The sequence below is a fragment of the Lucilia sericata genome, unplaced genomic scaffold, assembly GCF_015586225.1.
Source record: "Lucilia sericata isolate MDLA Ls3-8-SP2 unplaced genomic scaffold, ASM1558622v1 Contig000015F_arrow, whole genome shotgun sequence".
Classification (NCBI taxonomy): Eukaryota; Metazoa; Arthropoda; class Insecta; order Diptera; family Calliphoridae; genus Lucilia; species Lucilia sericata.
Genome location: NW_023994054.1, coordinates 206,874 through 233,497, shown reverse-complemented (window position 1 = coordinate 233,497; position 26,624 = coordinate 206,874).

Below are 26,624 nucleotides of genomic sequence, written 5' to 3'. Positions count from 1 at the left end.
GAGACGTATTTGGTAGTCCGAAATACCCAGCCAAAAAATCAGTATCCCTCTGTATGTCTGATAATGTGACAAAGGATGTAGGAATTTCCAAAGTCAATTCGAAACCAATAATTGCCTAGACAGTTGAGTGAAGGACCTCAACCATAGTTCCAGTTCCATTCTCAGATCATAGAGAATGCTCTGCGGAATGACAGCAACTACCAAGTGTCAACCTGAAAATTCCCCAACCTATACTGGCGCCCTACTATGCGAAGAGTTAGAGATACTCAACGGGTTCAGGAATCCAGCATAAGTTGCTCTGTCACATCACCCAGTGACATCTGTTGTGATGGCAACAGCACCGAAGCACATATATGGCATAGAATATATCAGTCCTTAAACCAACACTCTCCCCGCGAATTTGGATTTAAACCACAGCCACTACATGGATCCCGAAAGAACCTCAATCAACTGACCAGCCAGGACAAGTCCTGCGGGCAACTGGCCATCCGTAGTGCCAGATTATATGGTACTCTCGTTCGACCCCAAGTCAAATCATTCCAAGGAAAGGCCGAGGATACATTTGATCATAACTAGTTTATAGTCCCGGTAGACCAGAGGTATTGGTAGCACAATTTAACATACCCAAGGTGTCCTACCTTGCCAACCTCTGACTACTCCCCTGGTGGGCCCATAAGATCCAAATTCAAAACTTGTCAGCACTTCCTCTTTACGTATGTGAAATTTCCGTTTAGAAGATACGGAAGTATTTCCTTATTTTTTATTTCTATACCAATCTGGCGAGGATACGCCTACTGCGTCTTATTTGTAAGTCGTTACCAGACTCCTTCCAAGTAATACAGATGGTATGCATTAGTCATTTGTTGTTGTAATTACAAAATTGGACCATTTTCAAGCATTTTCAGTAGGCTTCGTCCTATGTGCCAAATTTAATAAAATTATATTGAAAATTGCGACCTGTAGTGCGCAACAAGATTATATGGACACACATACGGACAGACAGACATACAGAAAGTGATACTGAGTGGATTCGTATAATTTAAAGTGGATGTAGGACTAATGTTTTTGGGTGTTACAAACATCTTCACAAATGCTTAATACCCCCCCTACTAAATATAGTGGTGTAGGGTATAAAAATGTATCTTTTAAGATAATTCAAACTAAAGGTGGAGTTAAAAATTTTTATAAATCCTTTTTAATTGGAATTTATTTTAGTTGTTTTCGGCAATACAAAGATATCAACTGTTTGTAGTCATTTAAGTGCACACGGCTGATATTTACTAAGTTGTTTTTAGCTGAAATTTTTCTTTATATGGCAAATCCGCTTAAAAGACTTTTTCGTACAAAATTTATAAACTTGTATATGGTACTTTTTTTTCCAATTTTTCTCTCAATACTAAAATTGATGTTGTTGTAGTTGTCTTTATGCAATTCACACGGTCAAACTTTCACTGAAATAGTGATATTTTTTTTATTTTTTTAATTTAATTTTTCATTATTATGGGTAGCTGTCTGACGGTCGGTCGGTCTGTTGTGTGTAGCCAATGATTGGTATAACGGTGGGGTAAGGGTAATAAAGAAAATTCAAGTACACCATAAACTGGTGTTTTCTACTGAATGTGTGTTTTATGTACTCAACTCCATCACCTTAAACAGCAGAAAAAATCGAAATCATAGAAAAAGTGTTTGTTTTGGTTATTTCTTTCTTGTGCTGGTTATGGCTTGTTATTGCTGTTAGTTTTGTTATTGTTGTCGTTACTGGTACTGTTGTTGTTAATGAATTGTACAACATACTAAATGTGGTCAATGACCCTCACATTGTATGAATTTGTCTTATTTACATAAAAACATTAACTTACAGGCTGGTGATACATGTATTTATACAAGTACTAGTTTGAACAATTTATTAAGCGAACTCTAATAAACAACTCAAGCCACATAATGTAGACTTGCGGAGAAGACAACGTGTCGTCGGTATGTTGGATATGGTCATGGGCAATCGTTATAGGATAAATACAAATGTACCTACTTGTAAAAAGTTTTGGAGAGTTTTACCTCATGTTCAAATAGTTTGATTGTGTTGGTGAATAAAATAAATATGTATTGATTTTAAAAGTAATTTTTCTTTATTCATTAAAAAACACTTATGAAAAATTCGTTGAAAAGTCTAAAATTTATTGAATATACATATAATAAAAACCATTTTATTGCTGCGATGAAAAATATTTATTTATGAAAAACATAACGAATTAGGAGCTAGTTAAAATCAAATTAATTTTTGTTAGTAAAATACATAAATAAATTATAAATCTTATAGACCAGAAATAGAATCGGCAGAGATCAGCAATGTCAAATAGTTTCATGCCAACAAGTATCTGGAACTCCAAAACCAAATATCCCAAGAAGTCTTCTACCACATATTGATTATTGAACAGTAGCTGTAATGGGGTAATATCTTAGAAGAACTGGACTGCAAAGACGGCTAGGTTCGACCCTATAACACGTTGCTGATCTATTGATTTCCTCTAATCAACAGATCAACAGCAGATGGTAAATATGCATCTCACTGACTTTGTCAGCAAACAAAATTGCTGCGACTTGGTATCAGATATTCCCTAACTTCTTTGGTGAAGTTTTAATGCAGATTTGGACAGTTTGGCGTTGATGTTGGAGTGAGACACATCATTAGAGAAGATATGACTCTTGATATTAATTGGTTTCAGCAGGATGGCTCACCATTGTACACAGCTCTTAAAGAACTATGGAAATTGTTTTATCACTCGGGATGATCGCCTCGAAGTTGCACTTAGAGCACAAATTCCTGAAATATATTTCTACGAACACTATGTCAATCGTGTTATTGATGTCAATTGATCTCTACGAAGGTGCACTTTGTGCTCTTTAGACTTTTTCTTTGGGTTGCTGTTAAAGATATAGAATATCTCACTTCCTTACCATAAAGAAAGCCTTGGAAATCTGAATCGAATTACTAATGTATTTTGAGACTCGACAAAGCTGTACTTATCATGCCTTGATGTCTGTCCGTATGATCTTTGACATTGAAATATTTTCGAGATCCATATCTATTACTATTCCATCAGACATGGTTTCACATTTTTTCATTTGAAAACTAGCAATATCGGTCCATAAATATCATAGATATGTTCAAAGGTCTGAAAAAAAGCAGGAGTTTTCATTTGGCCATTTTTGAGACCTTCTAAAAGCGTGAAGATACTTTTGTTTATAAAACTGATAATGTTTTTGAAAGTCCAATCTTTTGACTTTAAAATAAAGGTTGAACCTCTTTTGAATAATCACAAAAAAATTTTTCCTAAAATAATGATTTCATGTATTATAAAAATTACTTTTTGTCAATATATGGTTGGTCCAAGCTTTTGCTTAATAAGTAATAACCAAAATGGTTAAAACTTAATTTTAAAGTCGAGAGATTAAACTTAAGGTGACGATTTTGAACTATTTTATATTAAGAACAAGTTAGAGTGCAATATTCGGCTGTGCCGAATCTTAAATACCCTCCACCAGCAAGCTATTTTTAATTAAATATCTAATTTTTAGATACCTTGGCAAAATTGTTGTTTCCGTATTGATATGCATATGTCAACCTTATTTTAATTAAGTCCAGAAAAATTTATATTAATAAGCGAGTTTGAAAACATTTTAATACAATGATATATCTATACACAGAACATATTCTTGTCGAATTTTATCCGGATATAATCATTTAATAACGAATTAAGTGGTACTAAGTGATTTTCAGAAGTAAACATTGTATGGGAGCTAATACAACTTATGGACCGATCCGGAAAAAAAATTCCGTAGAATGATTTTCAAAGAAATATATGCGTTTAAGTGATTTTCGTAAGTGGACCTTATATGGGAGCCTATCCAGAAAAAATTTCGTAGAGTGATTCATTTATAGACAAAACATATTTGTGTCGAATTTTATTTTATGAAATATATGCGTTTAAGTGATTTTCGGAAGTGGACCTTATATGGGAGCTATGACCAAGTATGGGCCTATCCAGAAAACATTTCGTAGAGTGATTCATATTTAGACAAAACATATTTGTGTCGAACTTTATCAAGTTAGCTTTATTTGACAATGGAATATGTGTATTTAAGTGATTTTCGGAAGTGGGCCTTATATGGGAGCTATGACCAATAATGGACCGATCCGTAAACAGTTTGGTGGAATGATTTGAATGTACACAAAACATATTTGTGTCGAATTTTATTCCGATAGCTTTGGAATTCAATGAAATATATGCGTTTAAGTGATTTTCGGAAGTGGACCTTATATGGGAGCTATGACCATTTATAGGCCTATCCGGAAAAAAAATCGTAGAATGATTCATGTTTAGGTAAAACATATTTGTGTCGAATTTTATCACGATAGCTTCATTTGACAATGAAATATGTGTTTTTAAGTGAATTTCGGAAGTGGGCCTTATATGGGAGCTATGACCAATAATAGACCGATCCGTAAAAAGTTTTCTAGAATGATTTGTATGTATATAAAACATATTTGAGTCGAATTTTATCCCGATAGCTTTATAATTCAATGAAATATATTCGTTTGAGTGACTTTCGGAAGTCACAATGACGGCAGTGGGCCTTATATGGTAGAATGATTGGTATGTACACAAAACATATTCAACTCGAATTTTATCACAATAGCTTTATTCATCAATGAAATATGTGCGTTTAGGTGATTTTCGGAAGTAGACCTTATATGGGAGCTATGACCAATTGTAGACCGACTCAGATCTACGTTGATATTATGATTGTTGATACCGATATATTTGGGGGAGTTATTAACGATAAACTAATTTTCGGGAATATATACCTTTGTATGGGGGCTATGGGAAATATTGGATCGACTGTAAAGATTTTGAACATAATTGATCACTGGTCTGAAAAAATAATATGTGACAAAATTCATCGAAACATCTTTGGTAGTTTCTGAGAAAACTTCAAAAGAATTAGGAAAAAAACTTAATTTTTTTCGAGGCAGTCTGAAATTTTTACTCATAACTTTTTACGTGTTGAACCGATTTTGCTGATTTTCAATACCAAACTGCTTAGGATAATAGCAAATATTTTGGGTGAATTTGGTTGATTTACTTTGCTTAGTTTTAACGTGAGCGTGTTTTACACAGACAGACAGACAGACGGACGGACAGACGGACATAGCTATATCGACTCAGAATTTCATAAAGACCCAGAATATATATACTTTATTGGGTCTTAGATGAATATTTCTTGGTGTTACACACGGAACGACAAACTTATATATACCCTCTATCACCACTGATGGTGGTGGAGGGTATAAAAAGATTAATTACTCAATAGTTAATGAATTTTTAAAAACAAAGTTGCGTTTTCCTCACTAATAGAAATATTTTTCTAAAACATTAGATTCCTACACACAAGATCCAAATTTATCCAAAACTAATTAGATTGGCCTGCAAAAAGTATTTTTGTGGCTCGTTTGAATTTATAACTAAGTGCTCTTGAATCGAAATGTAGATTACCAGCACGTAGAACTTTTACGCAATATCCAATTTAAATAATCTGAACGCGGTCCGCCAAGCTGGTTCTAATAAATATTTTTTTGGAAATTTATTTATCCTTATGTGATTTTTATAGAGTTTTTTTCACCTTAATTTTTTTTTATTTTAACTTTTGAACTTTGATTTCAAAGAAATATTTTTTTTAATTCTTTTGTCCCCTGTGAATAGTGCAACTACCCAAACTGAACTATATAATCAATTAGATAATCTTGCATTTATCATATGAGACATGTTTATATGAACATACATACGTATAAGCACCTTGTGAATAGAAATAACTAAAAGTTTTCTCTTTAAAATTTTATTAATAAAATCTGACATTTAATCTCTAATTAGTCAATATCCTTTTCTGGTTATACAAACTATCCAACTTACGTACAATTTTCTTTACTGCCATTTCCTTTACTATATTTATAACACCATCTTAATTAATTAATATGTAGCATCTCAACTGCAATCATGCAACATGTAACCGTAGAAAGCAAAAACATAATTTTATTTAAAAACTGAAAATAACAAGTCATATCTTATTTTCGCAGAAAATATCTACTCTCCAACCATAATGAAAATTCTACTTAAGAAGGTGTTTTTTTTTTTTTTTTATTTCGCTCCATCTTCTTTTCCGACCATAAAGTGAAAGCGAAAAAACAGTACATTTATTAAGTGTGGATGTTTCTAGGCGATGCTGTTTCTGTTGCAATTTCTTCTGTTAAATGCGCAACAAAGTAGATTTTAATACGCATTGCGTTGATTCCCATGATATACTGTAAGCAATAATTTAACAAGAAAGATGAAAATTATAATGAAAAAACAATAATAAAAGAAATTGAGAAAAATGGAATGGTCGGTCAATTTTGGCTGACATTTTCGTTGACTATGGACATAAATAAGAGGGCGTTGAAACAAAGTATTTTAAATTACCATAAAATCCTGTTGGAAATTTTATTTCAAAGAAGGTAACAAAAGTGATGCAATAAAAACAAGTAAGAAAGTATAGTCGGGCGTGGCCGACCATATGATACCCTACACCAGTTATGAATATTAAATGTGATTTATTTTTCATAATATCGCATTTATCTTCAATATTCCCTTGTTCCGATACATTTAAGCAATTTATGGATGAAAAACTAATTTTCTGAAAGAGGCTTTATATGGGGGCTAGGGGCATATATGGACCAAGCCCAATAAAATTTTGTGAATATATTTATATTTACATAATATTTTATTGTGCTGAATTTCATCGCGATATTTGTGTTTATAAGTTAATTTGGGACATTCAAGTAATTTTCTGAAGGGGACTTTGTATGGGAGCTAGGGTCAAATGGGGCCCGATCTTTATGAAATTTGACAGGGTTATCAAGACTTCTATAAACCTTAGTTATGCCGTATTTTATCGATATATCTGTATATTTAACATAATTATGAGCTCAGAAGCCCTTTTCGGGGGGTTCTGTTCTATGGGGGCTAGGTGAAATAATGGACCGATTTTAACCATTTTCAATAGGCTTCGTCCTTGGGTCAAATAAAACGTGCGTGCCAAATTTCATCCAATTATCTTGAAAATTGCGACCTGTAGCTTGCGCACAAGGTTTACATGGACAGCCAGCCAGCCAGACAGACGGACGGACATAGCTTAATCGACTCAGAAAACGATTCTAAGCCGATTGGTATACTTTAAGGTGGGTCTAGGACGAATATTTTTATATGTTACAAACATCAGCACAAATCCAATATACCCTCCCCACTAAAGTGGTGTAGGGTATAACAAGACAAGTCATAACTTTACTTAGCATTTACACAGTTTATTTTATTACTTTAAACAATTAAAAGCACAAAAATGTCATTAACCCATTGTGCATTTTAACATCCTTGTAATTGACATCATTCACGAGTAGTGTTATTGCGTCTTTTGAACTTTACAATAAATTTTACTTTAAATTTTTCTTGTTTGCAAGTAATTTAACATTTTGTCCCATTAAAATTAAGATAAAATCAAAATTTATTGAAAAAGAATTGTTGCTCTATCTTGTTACCTACATATTTTAATTTACTTCTTGTTCAAGAAATATGCAGTAATAGTTAATTTCATTGTTATTTTTCCCATTAAAATGAAAATGTACGGGACTTTCACAAAAAAATTTAAAAAACAAATATAATCAAGAAATTTGTTTAAATAATCGCAAAATTCCTAAATTTAATGAGTGTATATTATTCATAATTAGTCTGTCAGACGAAGAGTTATTTGAAATTTTAATTAGTTGTGATTCATTCATGTAAATATATTTTTTATGCGATTTTCACTTGAGTAAATAAACTTTTTTAAACCGCTAATTTTTTTATCGCAGATTTGGATCCTAGCTTCCAACAAGTGAATTAAAAAGCATAAATAGTAGCTAATGAAATTCAATATTTGAAAGCTAACATTTTGCAATTTTGCAAAATTCTATATTTTGACATTTATTAAAAGTCGACTTTTTGGACATTTTGTATATCGGAGAATAAAATATTGTTTGCTTATACTATTGTGTTTGCTTCCCAGCAAAAACTCTGAAATTTTTGGTAATGACCAGTAGTTATTTCATTCATTACTTGGTAATGAGTGCTCATTATTAATCATATTATTTCATTTAGCAATATAGGTAATTACTGGTAAAGAGCGAAACAATTTAGATTTGTTAATGCCCAAATGTCTATGGTCAATTGACATTTATTTATATTTTTTGTAAAAAACCATTTTCAAAATCACGAAAAAAAAAACAATATATTAATGGAGCACAGCTGAGTCAACAGCTGTAGCCCTGCACAAATTGAGACAACTCCGCACACGCGTGTAAAGTGTATTCCGCAAAGGACCAGGACTAATCCAAAACTTATCTAAATATATGAACAAAATATGTTCCATTTAACATTACGATGTCCGTCCGCAATGTACAAGCCGCAATTTTCAAGATATTTTGACACAAGGACGAAGCCTGTTGAAAGTGGTTGAAATCGGTCCATTATTTCACCTTACCCCCATATAACCGGACCTCCCCATTTGGGCTTTTTATACCATAACTACGTCAAATATATTACTATCTCTCGGCACAACTAAGTTTTATATAATCACAAATGACACTGCCGATTTTTGTAATGATCGTAAAATTTCTTAAACGTCCAAAATTAAGTTATAAGTATTAGTATCGCAATAAAATTCAACAATACTAACTTTTATATAAAAATATCTCCCTTCTCCAAATGATAGGCATCTACCAAGTGTCAACCTGAAAATTCCCCAACCTATACTGGCGCCCTACTATGCGAAGAGTAAAAGATACTCAACGGGCTCAGGAATCCAGCATAAGTTGCTCTGTGGGTAGCATATTATTCTCGCCTTTATAGAGATAGGAGTAAAAATTTTCCTAATTTGTACTTGTTACGAAATTTTTTAAAATTTGGACTTTAGAGAATTTAGAGACTTTCGTCAATTATATATATTCGGATTTTGTCACATCAGCACAACACAGATTATTTATGGAATAATTATTGCCGATCTGCTATGACAACTTAAAGTGGCAGCACTTGAAGATGGAACAAACAATTAAATCAGAAATCGTGTCGTGATTATAATCAGACAATTTATTTAAATTTTTGTCCAGATACTAGTATATTCATAATAATTGTGAGCTTAAAGCCCTATTCGGGAGATTCTGTTATATAGTTGTTACGTGAAATAATGGACCGATTCTGTCCTTGGGTCAAAAGAAGCGCATGTACTAAATTTTTATTTTATTTATTCATTTATTTTGTAATATTAAGCCTTCTCGACCTAAAATAAGAATATTACATACAAATAATAAGAACATGAGATCAATAATTAGTTATTTAAATTTATTTTTTTTTTTAATTTTAAATTTTATAAAATTATCTTCAAAATTGTTAAAATGTTTAATACCTTTCCTCGTTATAATGACAGGTTCTATGCTGTAGGGTGCACCAACTTCAAAAAATCTTACCATTTAATCTGCCAAAAATATGTATATTATTAAACCACTATGTTTACTCTTTTATTTATACAAACATACAAACATACCTACATATGTACATATGTTTGTAGATCTATTAACAATTCACACCTGTTTATTTATTATTAACAACATATTACTAACAAACATCTAAACACCTCATAACTATTGTATAAGTTTAAGTCTGTATAATATTAAAACATGATGATAATGATGGTCATCATTTACTTTCATTCCCAAAACAATTGTTTCTTATATTCCTATGTAAGATATAGTATTGTTTTCAATCTTATTTATGTATATATGTATATATTTTTATTATAAATGTATTCATACAGAAATTTCAAAAGTAGAAAGTAAAATTTATTTATTTTTCTTTATGTATATTTTTAGAAATATTTCAATTGTCAGTTTTATAATATAAATACAAAATACTTGAGATTTTTTCTACTGTCATAATGGCTATAGGAAATCTCTTAATAATGAATTGATTAAGAAATTGATAAAGTGATGATAAGATGATGATAATTTTTTTATAATTATTTATAGAGAAATTTATAAAAAACCTGGCGATAAATTTAGTTATAAGAAATATACCCAACAAAAACTGGGTAATGGTTTGTTTACCAAACCACTTACTTTCCAATGACTTCTACTTACCGTCTGCATTACTTTTAAGTACCCTTATAATGACTTACATATAATAAGATACGTATGTAATTTATTTTGAGTTTTGCCTTTTTATTTGCACATTTTATTGAATCATGTGTGTTTCTGTGTGAAACCCATTATTTCACGCACAATAAAATAACTAAGTAGTGGTGAACTAACAAACAAGAAGCCCAGATTCGTATTCAGATTGAGCAATTTCATTGTTCTTAAACAAAACAACTTTTTAACTTATTTGTAAGTACTTATTTAAGTAGTTATTTGTAAGCGAGTGTGGTAAGTACATGCCTCCAATGTCATCACCGTATTAAAATAATGAGTTAAAATACTAATGAATAAGTAGTGAAAAGCGCCTTTTTTAGACTTTTAACTCATTACTTTTCAATGTAAGTTTTTGCTGGGTACATATATTGTAATAATAATCATTAAAAAAGTCGTATTTCAAATGTTACTTAAAATATTTTATTTACAATATATGTAATAATATTTATTTAATCTTTTTAAGGATTTTTAGCTTTAGGCAACATTAACTTTCCTAACAACAAATCTATCTCAATTAAATGTGTTAAAGGTCTTTTAACTTTGTTGACAGGCAATCTTAACTTTTTACACCTCATTTAATCATTTTTTTTGTGTATATTTTTCTTAAAGGAAAAATAAGTAATGGAAAATGAAACAAATAGTAATTATCAAAACAAAATGGAAACATACATACAAATGCTTAATCATTCTATTATATCTTTATTATTTCTTCTTTTCGAATCTAATGTTAATACTTAATAACAATTATATTAATAATTATGATATAGAAATGAAAATATAAATGAAATGTGAATGAACTACAATGTAAATATTTGGGAAAATTTGGTTAATTGGTAGTTATAGACTAGATTAATTTGCTCATAATGTATATACATTTTTGTTTGCACATTAGAGTTTGGGGTTAACGTACGAGAATTCCCGGAATTTCGATGCGATTTATTTTAATTTTATGATTTATATCGAAAAATTATTTAATGACCCATGAAAAACTTATGAGTTAAAAAGCTAATAATACCTATTTTCACTACTTACTCATTGGCGTTTTAACTCATTATTTTAACACGGTGATATCAATGAAGGCAAATACTTACTACGATCGCCTACGATCGAAATCCCAACCCCCTATATAAGGTCCCCTTAGAAAATATAAATTTGACATAAAAAAGTTTTTTAGGAACCAAATGGCCTCTACAGGATTCTATGATCCCTTTTAAATTCCGTAAAGTGCGACCCATGATCCAAATAATATTTCAGTAAATTTTGGTAGCTAATAACAAAAGGATCGATTCATATTCACTATAAATTATTGCGCATGATTTGATTGTGGGTATATAAGATTCGGCCTAGCCGATTACATACGGCCTAGGCCGAATATTACTTGTTAGATCACATAAGGGGACACTAAGCACTACGACAGAACTGAGGTATTTTGTGCAGCTCTTTAGTTCATCATTATAAGTCGAGTTCGATACAAGTGAGTTATAGCTCTTTATGATGGTTAGACCACAAGATGACCAGTCACAAATTCTCGATATATAAGATTTGTGACTGATCATCTTGTGGTCTAACCATCATAAATATGTATATGTGTATCTTTTTATTTAGTCGCCTAGATTTCGTTCCATTATTATGTGGTAACTTATTATTTTTGGAAGTTATTTAAGATTCGTTCAACTTAAATATTGGGTATTCACTGATTAATAAACATGACTGAGTGACTATCACATGTGGCCACTGTTTCCAGATTTGACGATTTTCACTGCCAAAAATGGCCTGTTACGATTTGACGATTTTTTAAAATAGGATTTTTGTACTAATTTTAATACATTTTATCATTTTTCTATCTATAATTTTAAAGAAAATCGAAGTATTTAGAATATCCAGTGAAAATGTTAATAAAATTAATCATTATAATGTGTTAGAGTATGTCCATTGATCAAATGATTTACGTAATAACGAACTCAAACATTTTTTTTATCTAGAATAGAAGGAAGAAGGATAGAGGGAGTAGTGTTTTTGGAAACAGATAATAAACAAATGCATTCGTAATTCAGCTCTGGGTTTAGGAGGATCGTCGTGCGTCGTTGCCATTATCGCTTAAGGGGAATCAGGCCGTCCTTTTTGCTCTGCCTTCGAGAGATTTACGTTTCAAACCGCATTGGTCAAATGTGTGACGTCGAATAACTGTAACGAGTTACGGTTTTTTGGAGTGCATGTTGACCATCTGCATTCGTGTTAACATAACCTTAACTTCAATATCAAAGGTTGAATAATTGGTGTCGGCGTTATAATCTTTCGATTCGGCCAAGCAAACTTAAAGTACAAACAAACAAAACTAAAATCTTTCGAAATTGATAAAAATTTCTCGATAGTTAAAACAATTACTATAAAATCGTATAAATACCATCAAACATGTATATTTTTCCTCGAAATTTGACGATTTTACACCCAAATCATCTGGCAACTATGCATGTGGCATTCATATGCGCTGTATGTTGCAAAAGGGAGAGTTTTTCCATTTTATTTATGTAAAACTGAAATGACAAACAAAGATCAGAAAAGAAAAACAAGTTTATTTAACAAACAAAAAAATACATAAATACATATACCCAGCAGTTTGACAAAGAACTAATCCACCCGTAAAAGACACTAATTTTCACTAAGGTCTAGCTACTTAGTTGACCGACCCCAACTTGTATGTATTGAAGCATTAATTCAAAATTCACTTTACTTTATGCCAAGCAAACGAGAGAGAAAAGACATTTTAAACCTGTTTGATTGTATTGTACTTCAGGAAATTGTTATTTAATAAATCCAAAGGAGCGTCAATTGACTTTCTTTTTGGACAAGTTGGTAGGTGAAATAACTGGTCCCGGACTGTCACCCCATTCAGCAGGGTGTATATATGGAAAAACATTAACATTATCCAGCAGTTCGAAAAAGATTTAATACATCCGAAAATGAGTCATTTCCACTAACTTCTAACCACCTGGTTGGCACTAATTCGTCTTTCGTGACAAATGTTCTCTTCGTAAAAGAGAGTAAAGACAGTCGCACAGTGTAAGCAAGAGGGAAGACAGACATCACTTTGCTCTCCGCAAATAAGCTAAAAATCTTAAACTAAAAGACACATTTCCATGTTTTGACTCCTTTGGACTAGCTTTCTGATAGTCTCTTTGAAATATGTGCCGGGGCGATTGGCTTCCTCCATGAACAAGCTAGCCACCCGGCTAGGTAGGTCGGGTGGTAGTTCTAACTTTAAGTGGTAAGTTAAATCGAATCCCTGAACTGCTGGGAACACTTATATACATATATGTAGGTACATTTAAACATTTATTAACACACCTTAGTAAAACTGCAGTGAATTTCAGATTTTATAGTTATCAATAACGCCAAACTAACGAAGCGCAAATGTTTAATTGTCTTCGAATGGCTCTTTAATTAATGAATAAATTATATTAACAAGAATATATGCGAAGAACTCGTCAATAGTTTAAGGTTTAAAGGATATCATTAACATTACATATACATATGCCAGGAAACCTCATCAACATTTTGCGGTTTATAGGTTATATGATAAACAATATAAAAAACAGAATTACATTCATGAATGAATGATATTTATGTAGAGTCCAATATTTTTAAATATACTTGAAATAAATGAAAACCTCATCAATAGTTTGTGGTTAAATAAAAATTCATATAAGAATATGTGTGAAAACCTCGGTAATACATACTTTGCGGTTAAAAGGATATACTTACATACATACATAAATAAAATATTTAAGGAACAGAGTTGTTCTTTTTTTAATTAAAATGTATTTAAATTAATTTTATTTTAAAAAATGTGTAATTATTATCTGGCGTAAACGATGCGTATTCATGTACATAATTCGAGAAATAACAGTTTAAAGCAATTGAAAATGTTGATACAATTTTTTCGAAACTGTCCTTAAAAATTACCTAATTATTATTTTGGTCCATAAAATAATTTTTGTGGATTATAAGAGGCATATTTTGTTCGATTTTTTTTCGAAAAAAGAACATTTTTATGTCCACTATAGTGCACTAAAAGTCGTTTTGTGGAGCAAAAATACTCAAAAAATATATATAATTTTTTTTTTCTGTGGTAAGCTCAGAATTAGGGAATTTTTATAATCCATTCCGAAAAAAATTAATTTAGGGAACTGAGGACCAATTAAGATCTAAAATTTTTTTCAAAATAACTTAAAAATTTAGGACACATAGTTTTATAATTTAAACATTATTTGCTTGGGAGTCGGCCTAAAGCTCTTTTTACGTTAGCTTGTAGACATAGACCAGCGATTTAATTCAATCGTAAAGAAAAAATCAGTGCGTCCGTTTTTATACCCACCATCAAAAAAGATGGGGGGTATATTGATTTTGTCATTCCGTTTATAACACATCGAAATATTGATCATAAGCCCACAAAAGTATATATATTCTGGGTCCTTATTAAATTCTAAGACGATCTAGCCCTGTCTGTCCGTCCGTCTGTCTGTTGAAAGCACGATAGGGTCCGAACGGAAAGAGCTAAAGAGTTGAAATTTACCACAAATATTTCTTATAGGTAAGGTTTGTGTTGAAAATGGGCCACGTTTCACATAGCCCCATACAAGTGGCCCCCGAAAAACAGCTTTAACAGTCATAACTGTTTTAAAAATGCGTGTATAGCGATGAATGAGACATAAATAAGTTTTATATGAGCCCCATTCTCTTTAACAAATTTTATGAGCATCGATCCATAATTGACCCTACCGCCCATATAAGGCCCCCCTCAGAAAATGACGTTAACGCTCACTACTGGCTTGAAAATACGAGTATAGCGATGAAATTCGATATAAGTAAGTTTCTTACGAGCAAAATCTCTCTGCCGAATTTTATGAGAATCGGTCGATAATTTACCCTACCCCCCATATAAGGTCCGCTTCAGAAAATGACTATAACGCTCACTACTGGCGTGAAAATACGAGTATAGCAATGAAATTCGACATGAATAAGTTTTATATGAGTAAAAATCTCTCTACCGAATTTTATGAGAATCTGTCCATAATAATCTGTCCCATATAAGGCCCCCTTTAGAAAATGACTTTAAAGCACATTACTGGCTTAAAAATGCGAGTATAGCCATGAAATTTGATATACAAAACTAAGTTTCCTACAAGCCAAAATCTTTCTGTCAAATTTTATAATTGACCCTACCGCCCATATATATTCATTGTTTAAAAGTTGGACAAACATATTTTGTTTTTAAAAATTAATATTTTGTTAATCCGAAAGGGATGTGTCCATAATTGACTTAAGCTCTATTTCAAATATTAATCTAATGTTTATAGGGGAGCATTCCATTTACGGTATAAGGTTTGATGGTGGGTATATAATATTCGGCATAGTCGAATATAACACTCTTACTTCTTTTTTATTATTTTGTCAACCTAAATTTTGGCGTAACCAGGATTTTGGAATGGGGGTATTAAATTAATTAAATGTAAATCGATTCAAAACATGCCAAAAACAAAATGTGTCGTTTTTAATGAAAAGCTCGACCTTTAGTTTACGCACTGCAGGAATGCGTTATCCGATTCCACAACGAATAACGAATTTATCATTTAAAGCTCACCTGAGAGAATTAACTGCAATAATTCTAAAATTATTTAATTTTTTAACAATATTTTTTTTTTTTATAAATTTGTCAACACGCAATCAAGTTGACTCGCAATTTTGATGTGTTGTGAAATGAATGAATGAATTTATTCACAGGAAACAAATTTACTGTCAAATAAATAGTAAAACTTTGATCGTATTTCGTTTTGCTTAATCACATTTCTGTTGCTCTAACCGAACCATCGAATTATATAACGGTCAGAATATTGAGTTATTGTCATTAAAATTGGCATGTAAGTAATCGCTAAGCTTACATATTAGTTCAAATTTATTCATTCTCTCCGGAAAAGTACATAAACATATTTACTTTGTAATCGTTCTCACTGCGGCCCGTTCAGATGCTGTAATACAATTACAGTGGACGTCCACTAGTACGAATTATATAGTGTCAGGCCCTTTCGTAATACCGAAAAATTCGTATTATTGAACAACACATTTTGTATGTTTAAATTCAAATAATACACATAAAATATTGGATTTTATTTATTTTTGTTTTATTTTTCATGAAAAATTACATAACGGAACAAAATATAATAAATGTCTATTATTTTAAATAAATTTCTTGTACATAAACAGGCATAAAAGGGACATATTTACGTATATGAATTGTTAATTTTGAAAGTATCGTGAGTCCAATAGTTGAGATATATGTAGAAGGTTTTAAATTTTAATGTTTTTAAAAAGATGTGTACCACAATTTGCAATTTACATATGTGTTCTAAAATGTATTAAAATCTTCAGATTACATAAAACTTTTATTAGAAACTTGAATGGAATATACCACAATTCTCTAATTTATAATTTTCTCTTAAAAATTAGAATAGTTATCCTTAAACCCATTGTTTGGATGTGGAGTCACACTACTTTCAAAATTAGCAGTTCATACATACATATGTATATAAATATCATTTTACTTATTAAAAAATCCATCATTTATTGTTCTCAGCAGAGTTATTGTCGGGAACTAATAAAATACTTTCCTCATTGGCGTTATCATCCAATTTAATTTCTTCTTCTCCAATAAAATAAATTAATAACACTAAATAATTGTTGATTTGTAAATATACATGCAGTAAATTGTGTGTATAGGATTTTTAAAAATACAAAACACTTGTAATAAATACAAAAAAACTTCAAAATTACTGAGCTTAAGGAATGATACCGAAATAATAAAATAAAAACATAATAAAAACTTCATTCATACGTAAATAAAACCAAAATTTCCATAAAAAATGCGTTATTCGTACTATCGAACAGAAAAATTTTGACTTTATTCGTACTATAGAGTAGACAATGCAACAATTTTGCCATTCGTATTATTGGATATTCGTAATAAAGAGTATACGTACTATTGGACGTCCACTGTAACAACAATTCATGAAAATTATAATAAGAAAGTTACAAAGTATTTAACACATTTAAGACATCACGTGTAAAAACAAAATTTCCAAACTCTTACTTACTACAATGAATTCTTTGGCAGGTGTTTTCAAATCTTTTGTATGTTTTCTTTCTTTTAGTCCAAAAAGGCGCGGCGGTGTTTGAAAGTGTTTATGATTGTTCAACTCTGACTGTAAAATTAACACTACTGAAAAATACACCTTCAAAGTTTAATTTTGTTTGACTGCGGCTAGATTATTTTCATTTTCTTGTATTTTATTTTACCTTTTCTTTCTTTAAATTTCGTTTAAAGAAAACAATGACGAAAACAAGCAAAAAAATAAAGATTGTGTAATACTTGAAATCTCTGAAAGATTTTTTCAATGAAAGTAAAAGCCAAACCGAAAAATATCAAATATTTACCAAATTGATATTTAATAGCGGTTAAGTTTAAATAAAAACATTCGAACATTAATATAAGAAAATTATAAGAAATATAAAAGGCAAAACAGAGAAAAAAAAACAATTTAAATTTTAATTAACAAATAAAATGTTTTTGTTCATTGGATATAAAAAGAAAGGAAATCATATACATACGTATGTTTAAGAGGCATGGGAAGTCTATCACTTGTTTAATCAAAAATATCTTTTTAATTTCGATTAAATATTTTGTTTATTTCAGTTACACCATTTTATGATGAAATTGTGAAAATTTTTATTTATGGAATAAAAAAAGTTAATTGAAATTTTTTTTAAATTAATATTTACACTGATGAGATAGAAATTGAAAAAACCCAATTTAAATTTATGAGAAAAGAAATATAAATTGAAATTAAGAAATTTAAGAAAAAAAATAAAATGGCAAATCCAATAAATATAGAAAAGCGAATAATGAAATTTAAATTTATATTAAGAAAAAAAAATACAATTTAAAGTTAGGAAATTAAAATTGATTGAGAATTAAAATATTTAACTATTATAAAACTTTTTATATAAAAATTTGGAACAGGTTTCCTGGTGAATATTATTCAAAATTTAATTTTAATTCTATATTGAACCTCTTTATGGAATATGTAAAATTTGTTGGATTAATATGATGCTGTCAGTTGTTTATCTTTTCCGATCAACAATAGACATTAACAACCGATTCCTTTCTTGTCCAGTTATGTCCAGGGTAAACTGTGTTCATACCAAATTTACCATAGTGTGTCACTGTGAGTAAGAACAAAGTCTCGGCTTATTTGATGGATTCGTATTTCGGTCTACCGCTTACGTCTCTAGGTGCTGTTAACGACTCCCATCTGCGCGGTTGTAAACGGAAGTGATGTTTTTGCATGCCGGAAGTTAAGCAACGGGTCGGCAATGGTCGGAAATTAGATAGGTCAAGCACTTGAGCAAAGTGCACGTATACTGGACCGGAAATTCCATATACGTGAAAGCCCAATAAGCCGGGGTGAGTCGTCACAAAAGCTCACCCAGTGGTTGAAAAAGACCACCATGAAATAACGCCAACAAGGCAGGTGTTCACATAAAGCACTTCGACATTCATCTTCGAAATGGTGTATGAAAATTTTAATTTTGTAAATATTTCTTTTAATGGGCTTGTAAAAAATCTTTTTAATATAATTTTATGCACTTACATATATAGCCAGAGTTACAGCTGGCTAAAAAAAAAGAAGAAGAAAAAAAGCAATATACCGATGGTCGTAAATGAAAACACTTTCACTAAGTGGCCATCATCAGTCGTCGTTCGGTTACATAGTTAAAGAAGATGAAAACAACAACCATAAATTTTATATTTAATTAAAATCTCCGCCTTTTTCTGTGTGTGGTGCATTTCAAAAGACTAAAGATTTAAACTTGAATTTACGAGTATGTAAAAAGCTGGTTAAATTGATAAGAATCTTAAGTGATCGGAAAGTATTTAACAAAGTGGCGAAATTTTAATTAAACTATTTGGTTCTCAAATTTCAAATGACCATCTTAAAACCTACTAAATATTCATATGTATATGTACGTACGTATGTGTGTGTCTATAGACATATTAGTCATCTTTCGACACGGTTGTTTTGGACATTCTTCTAGTCGAGAACCATTATGAATACCTATTATTAATGATAAACATAGAATATGTGTTGAGTTTTCATTTTAATATGTTTAATTTTCAATGGCCCCACCTATAATTTGAAGACAAACAAATGTTTTCCAACAGTTGTATGCACAATTTTTTAACAGTTATAAACGTTTAAATCAGTCAGTCTTTATCTATGTATTTTAGCTTTATACACTCTACACCACTCTAGTGTTATGGGTTTGTTCTAATGTTTGTAACGCACAAATATAATGGTTCCTTTACTCATCTTAAAGTATACCTATCGACTTACATATAACAATTTTCTGAATCGATTTAAAGGTTGCTATATTTGGCCTAAGGACGATTCCTTTAGATTTTGGTTGAAATCGGTCCATTTGTCACCGAGCCCCCTAAATCGGATCCCGTATAGGTGTTTGGAGCTCATAATTATGTCACATGCCTTATTACCTCTACAGAAATCGGCCTAACGTAACTGTCGGGCCTAATATTATTAAAAAATAAATCACAATCAGAGTTTTTGTCTGGATCCGCAAAATAGGACACATCGGAGATTCTAAATATGTATGTAATTTTTTGAGATCGGAACACAAACGAAGTAATAGGATCAGACTGCGCCCCTGAGGGGACCATGAAGTCAAAATTCAAAACTGTATAGTGTAGGGTATCATATGGTTGTTCAAGTTCAACTATACTTTGTTGCTTGTTTTTCAATCTTGTTTGTTTATTGTCTTTAGTGTATACGCATTTATATCCCAATCGGCGGATGAACCAACTTGTCTGACACATGTTAAAGCTGCATATTAAATGAATGGATCTCTTCTTTTAATCACTCTTTCTCTTTCGGTTTTGAGTTGACTGGACCGCCTAGATGTCTGTGAAATGAAAATGTATATCAAGATTTGTATTTTATATACTTATGGAAATTTATTAACTTTTTTTATTTCGTTTCATATAGTACATATCTATGTATGTACTCACTACTTTTTGAATGACGCTGCAAAATTTGTTGATTGTATGGGTTGGTTTCTTTTTGACATATTTAAAGTGTTTGTCATTGTGATGATGGGGCAGCATGTTTAGTTAATCGAAGGTTTTGTGATAATCATACATGATATGATCATATCAAAAATATTGAAAAAAAAAACTGAAAATTTATTGAAAATTCTTTTCAAATAGAAAAGTTGTGGAAAGTTTTAAAATAAACAAATATTGATTGATACATTTTTGTTTAAGCAAGGTTTTTGGGCGGTTTTGAATATACAAAATTTATTGAAAATTTTCGATAAATATTCGGGTGTGCCCACTAGGGATGTCAACTGAGACTTTTATAAATCTCTCAGATTTTTAGAAAGATCTCATTTAAATGCCACATATATATATATATATATATATATATATATATATATATATATATATATATATATATATATATATATATATATATATATATATATATATATATATATATATATATATATATATATATATATATATATATATATATATATCAACTAGCTATACCCAGTGTGCTTTGCTACACTAAAATCAATGTATATAAAAACAAAACACTTTACGATTTTGATTATTCTAACTATAATAGTTTTCCAGATATACATATTTTACATTTTGGGGATGCCACGCAAATTATTGCAAGTTCGAAAATTTTTCCAAATGTTAATTTAGATATTAATGTAACCTATGAAAAATTTTATTAATATAACAGTTGAAAGTCCGCCCATTTTTCTCTAAATGTTCACATAAATGTCAAAGTTTTTCATGTAAAATTTTCTAGCTCTAAAAGTTTCTCAGATATCTGCATTTTTTATTTAAATCATATGGTAAGTTCAAATTTGCTAGTCCGCCAATTTATTACCCAAATGTTCACATTGATGTCAAAGGATTTTTGCTCTAATAGTTTCCCAAACATACGATTATTTCTACTTATTTTATATGGGAGGTTCCTAATGAATGTCCGGCCATTTTCCCCAAAATCTTAAATTTCTTCGTGCAAAATTTGAAGACTTTAGTATCTTGGAAGTGATGTTATTCCAGAAATAACATTCTTAACCAACACCGATTGGAAGATTCTTAGGAATTACGTCCAGGAAACTGAGTTTCTGAACATGGAAATATAATACATTCAGTGAACAATTTTTTTTTTTTTTCTTTTTTTTTTCTTGAATTGGAGCGCACAACAGGCCCAATAGTGGCCTAGGTGTATTTCTTCGGATTTGATGTAGTATACATCCTCCTATCAACCTACCTACCTACCTACCTAGGTCCATTAGTTTCCCAGACAAACGACAACGCCAATTTATCTACATGCATGTTAATGTTGTTCTTGCAAATTTAAGGATTTAAGCTCTAATAGTTTTTCAAATATACGAATTTTTTCTATTGAATTCATTAGGGGGGGTTCCAAGCCGCCGTGAGAAATGTCCGCACTTTTTCCCCAAAATGTTCAGATGAATATTAAAGTTCTTCGTGCAAAAGCTAGCACTATTAGATTCCCAGATAAATGAATTTTTGTATATTTTATTCATATGGGAGGAGCAACGGCCCCCCATTGGTAGTCCGCCAATTTATTACGCAAAATGTTTACATGGATGCTAAAGTTCCTTGTGCAAAATTTGAAGGTTCTAACTCTAATAGTTTCCCAGATAAGCGAATTTTTGTATTTAATTCATATGGGGCGGTGCCACGCCCCCTACTGCTAATACGCCCCCTACTGCTAATACGCCCCTTTTTTCCTTAAATAATCATATTGACACTAAAGTGGTTCCGACAAAATTTGAGGACTCTATCTGTTATATTTTCTCAGATTTATTGATTTAAGATTTTCTTCATATGAAAAGTGCCACGCCCACTACAGCCATTCCACCCATTTTATCCAAAAATATTTTTATGGATGTCAAAGTTGTCCATACAAAATTTGAGGACTACAACTCTTGCAGTTTCTGAGATATGAGACTTTTAATACTTATTTAATGTGGGCGTGGCTCGTTGCCCACTTAAAATTTTGAAGATATTTTTATATGTTAATTGATATATTATTGACAATTAAAGTGTTTTACTAAACTAAATAGAAATTTCTGGTAATATTGTTATTTGAACAACAGAATTTCTCAATAAAAATTTCTTTGAACGAGAATTTGTAACAGATTTTCGGAAACTAGAGCCTTAATTATTTATGCAGCTTTAAATATTTCTATAGAGTGTCCCGAAAATGAAAGAAAACACTTTTACTTTTTTCTCAACTTTTACAGAAAAACACTGAACTTTATGTATGAAAGCATAACTGTGTAACAGTAGATATAATTTATGCTCGTACTCATGCAGACATCAGCAACAAAATTTATAAATCTTAAAATATGTATATGTAATTTTTTTTTTCTGTTTACCATTTGACTTAAAAGTTTTTTACATCTGTTTTTTTTTTTGTTGTGAGCTGCTCAACTTCGAAAATGGTAATAAATTTCAATACCGTTATGCCTCTCTAGACAATGTCTAAAGGTTTTTAATTTTCTTTACTTCATCTTGTCGCTTTTTTGTAAAACGTTTTATTTATTTTTTTCTTTATAATAAATAAATATTTTGCAAGAAATATCAAGTTTAAGGTTGTGTTTCTTATGTTTAGGTCTGTTTCTTGTATATAGTTTGATTCAAAAATATCTTATACATATGCTGTTGCTGGCTTTTGTTATTTTTTAGTCATCGAAAACTTGCCTCTTTAAATAGTCTGTTGTGATATTTTTTTTTATCATCATTTCATTTCAGTAATCTGGTTTTTCATTTCAACAGGTAGTTGTTGTTGCTGTTGTCGTTGCTTTATATTTCCAATGAAATTGAAATAAAAAATTTCACTTTCTATCCAGTTTAAAGTTACAACCAACCAACCAACCAAGTTGTTATATGCCTTCTTTTGGTCAATCTTTTATTATATTTTTATATAAATTTTTTCTTACAAGTACCTCTGTGGCGGTCGGTCTGGCTTGTCTGACTACTTATCTTTATTTCGTTTGTTGTAAAAGATTTTGTAAAAAGACTTTATAAGTTTTATTTGTGTTTATGTAATTTTAAATAAATTAAAGGGTTGTAACCTGAAATTTGGTTTGCAATTTCACCAAAAATGTTTTTTTTTTGTTCGTCTTCATCTTTTTGTATTTTTTGGTTGATATTGATGGGAGTGCCTAGTGGCTATTAAGATAAATTTTCGATTAAATTATATTCATAAAAAATTTGTGGTAATCTTAAAGAAACTTAAGATATTTTTAATTTTTTTTCTCAAGAAATTTGCAAAAAAAGACCGATCCTCACAGTATTTGACGGAGTGAATGAAATTGAATTTAGTCACAGTATCTATACTAATACTTGATTTATTTGCCAAGAGGTCTGCGAGTGGACCTAGAACTTAACCATATATTATAACCAATATACATATCGTCACATAAAATGCAAAAGGGCGTAACAACACTTTTAAAAATTTTACAGGAGGGTAAAATAACTATATAAAATGAGAACTATTGTTGTTATAAAAACGAGAGTTTCTTATAAGTATTGTATGCCAATATCAGTAAAAACGTTTGAATATATGTATGTAACTGTAGCGCCAGACATTGTCTATTGTGTTGCTTTTTAAGATTTTCTGACCTGTGTAAATGTCTAATTTGTTGTTACGCCCTTTGGAATTTCATGTCCATAAAGTCGGTATTTTTGGCAATAGAATTCTAAAAATCTCCAACAACATGTATTTTGATTCAATTTTCAATCAAAAAGTCGATTTAAAATTTTTTGGTTGTTACGCCTTTTTTCATTTCAGGTGACGATATACATATACGTAATTTCGTGTTGAGTGACCCAACTTTTAAAATCGATGTCTTCCGATTACGCATTCTTTTGAGCAAGAACAAATGGGTTAAAAAAAAACAAACAAAAATTATTTTTTTTTTTTTTTGGAAACAGTGAAGAAATTGCTTTCTGAACTTCTTTCTACAATTTTTGCTAGCACCAATAGGTGAACCCACTTATCTAACTTGACCTCCTCTAACTCCGGCAGTTCTTGACCGATAGAGCTGAAAATCTGGCATACTATCCAATAGTACTAACCGTGGTGCAAATTTCATCAAAATCTAGTTGGTCACTTGATATGAAATTGCCCATATGTATAAAAACTTCTACGTTCATTCGTTAATTTGTCCATTGTCTGAAATTTTAACACAATATATCTATTGATTGCACAATATGATAATAAAGGCCAAATTATGCTCAAACTGTTGATCGAAAATTTAAGAGGTTGTCTGGGGTTAAAATTTGCACTAAATAACTAAAATTCTATAGTGCCAAAAAAATCTTATTTAAACAAAATTCCAGCAAAAACATGGTAATATAACTTACTTACTTATAACTTACTTTTCAATGACTACTACATACCTCCTGCATTACTTCCCAGCAAAAAAAAGAACTTCCGAAGAAGCGAAAATAAAGTAGAATTTACTCTTTGGAAGTATTGAAAATGATCTGCAGAAATGATGATTTTAACACAGGCTTGTCATAGGAAGGATGTTCTTTTTATTTGATTCCAAATTCACTACTTCTGAAGTCATTCTCAAGAAGTAATTATTATGTTCCTATTTTGGAAGTTATTTGGAAATGAAATTGTAATATTATAGAATACAACTAGTTTGACTTAAATAATGTTAACATTAATAAGGGAAATATACGCATTTAATATAAAATCGAATATAATTTTTTTTTTTTTTTGCAAAAACGAAAAAAATATATTGTTTGTTAAAACTAAGTAATAGTATTTTTCCTCAAAATCCAAACTACTTACTTAACCCCTTAACTATAAACGACCGTAGTAGAGCGTAGTAAGTCATCACTGCGTTAAAACAATGACTTAACACGTTGACACTCACTCTACAAAAATTATGAATCTACCCAGATGCACACTTAATTTTTGAAAAATTTGAGTACTTCGTTAAATTTCACGAGTACAGCCCGAATATAAATTTTAATCAAACATGTTTTTGATATAATAAAACTATATTATTTTATTGTTAAAATAATGTTGAAGGATTTTAAAAATATTTGTTATACTCCGATTTATAGTGAAATCAATATTGAGAAAAATAACACTATATGACGGCTATAGACGTCATTTGCATTTACGAGCGACCGTGCTCGACGTCTATAGCCGTCATTTACGTCAACGTGTTAAAATGCTATATGTATGTATAAGTAAATTTTAGCATTTTAATCCCTTACTTTGCTGTAATGAAATTTTTTCTTCATTTTTAGCACTAATTTGATAAATTAATTTTGTTTTATCAAAGCTGTTTTTTTTATAAGCGTATAATTTAAATAAGAAGTTTTTCGCCTCGTAATGATGTTTTTATTATTCTAAGAAAAGTATGTATGCATATCAGAAACTTTACTTTTACCGCGCTTAGTTTTCTGATGCAATTTTTAGCAAAATAAAAATATTTTAATGAAAACTTTATTTGTCTCCAACAGTTAGTCAGTTATTCCAAACGAAAAACAGTTAACAAGAAGAAAAAGTGAAAAAAATAATAAAAAGCCTGTCTAGTTCGAATATATTACTCCTTACAGCGACATATAATTATTATAGGAAGTAGGTTTTTTTATGGAAACAAAGGCCATTTGTGGACTGACCAGCAATTATAGGCCGATCATTGCAAAATTCCCTAATATGATATCTATGGCATAAATCGATTCAGATTCTTAGACGATTCGCATACTTAAAGGTGGTCTGTGTAATATTTATAACCGCTACAAACATCTTCATAAACACATTACACCCTTCTCGAAATAGTGTACGGTATACAAATAACTTGACTAAAATACAAAAGAGTAGTTGCAGCAGAAGCTGTAACTTGAAACAAAAGATACTATGAGTAGAAAGAAAAACAAATAAAATGACTTTTTAAACAAATATGCTGCAACACTTTCACACGCATTGTTTTGTGGATCGAGTATTGTCCACAAACTCGCCATATAAAGTCAAATGAATGAATGCAAACAATTAGATTCACTTGTATTTGAACTGGTCGTGCAGTTAACACTGAAACAAGGTTTAATCCAACAATAAAGTGGCAGCTACCAAACTATTCATTTTTGTTCGCTATATTTTCA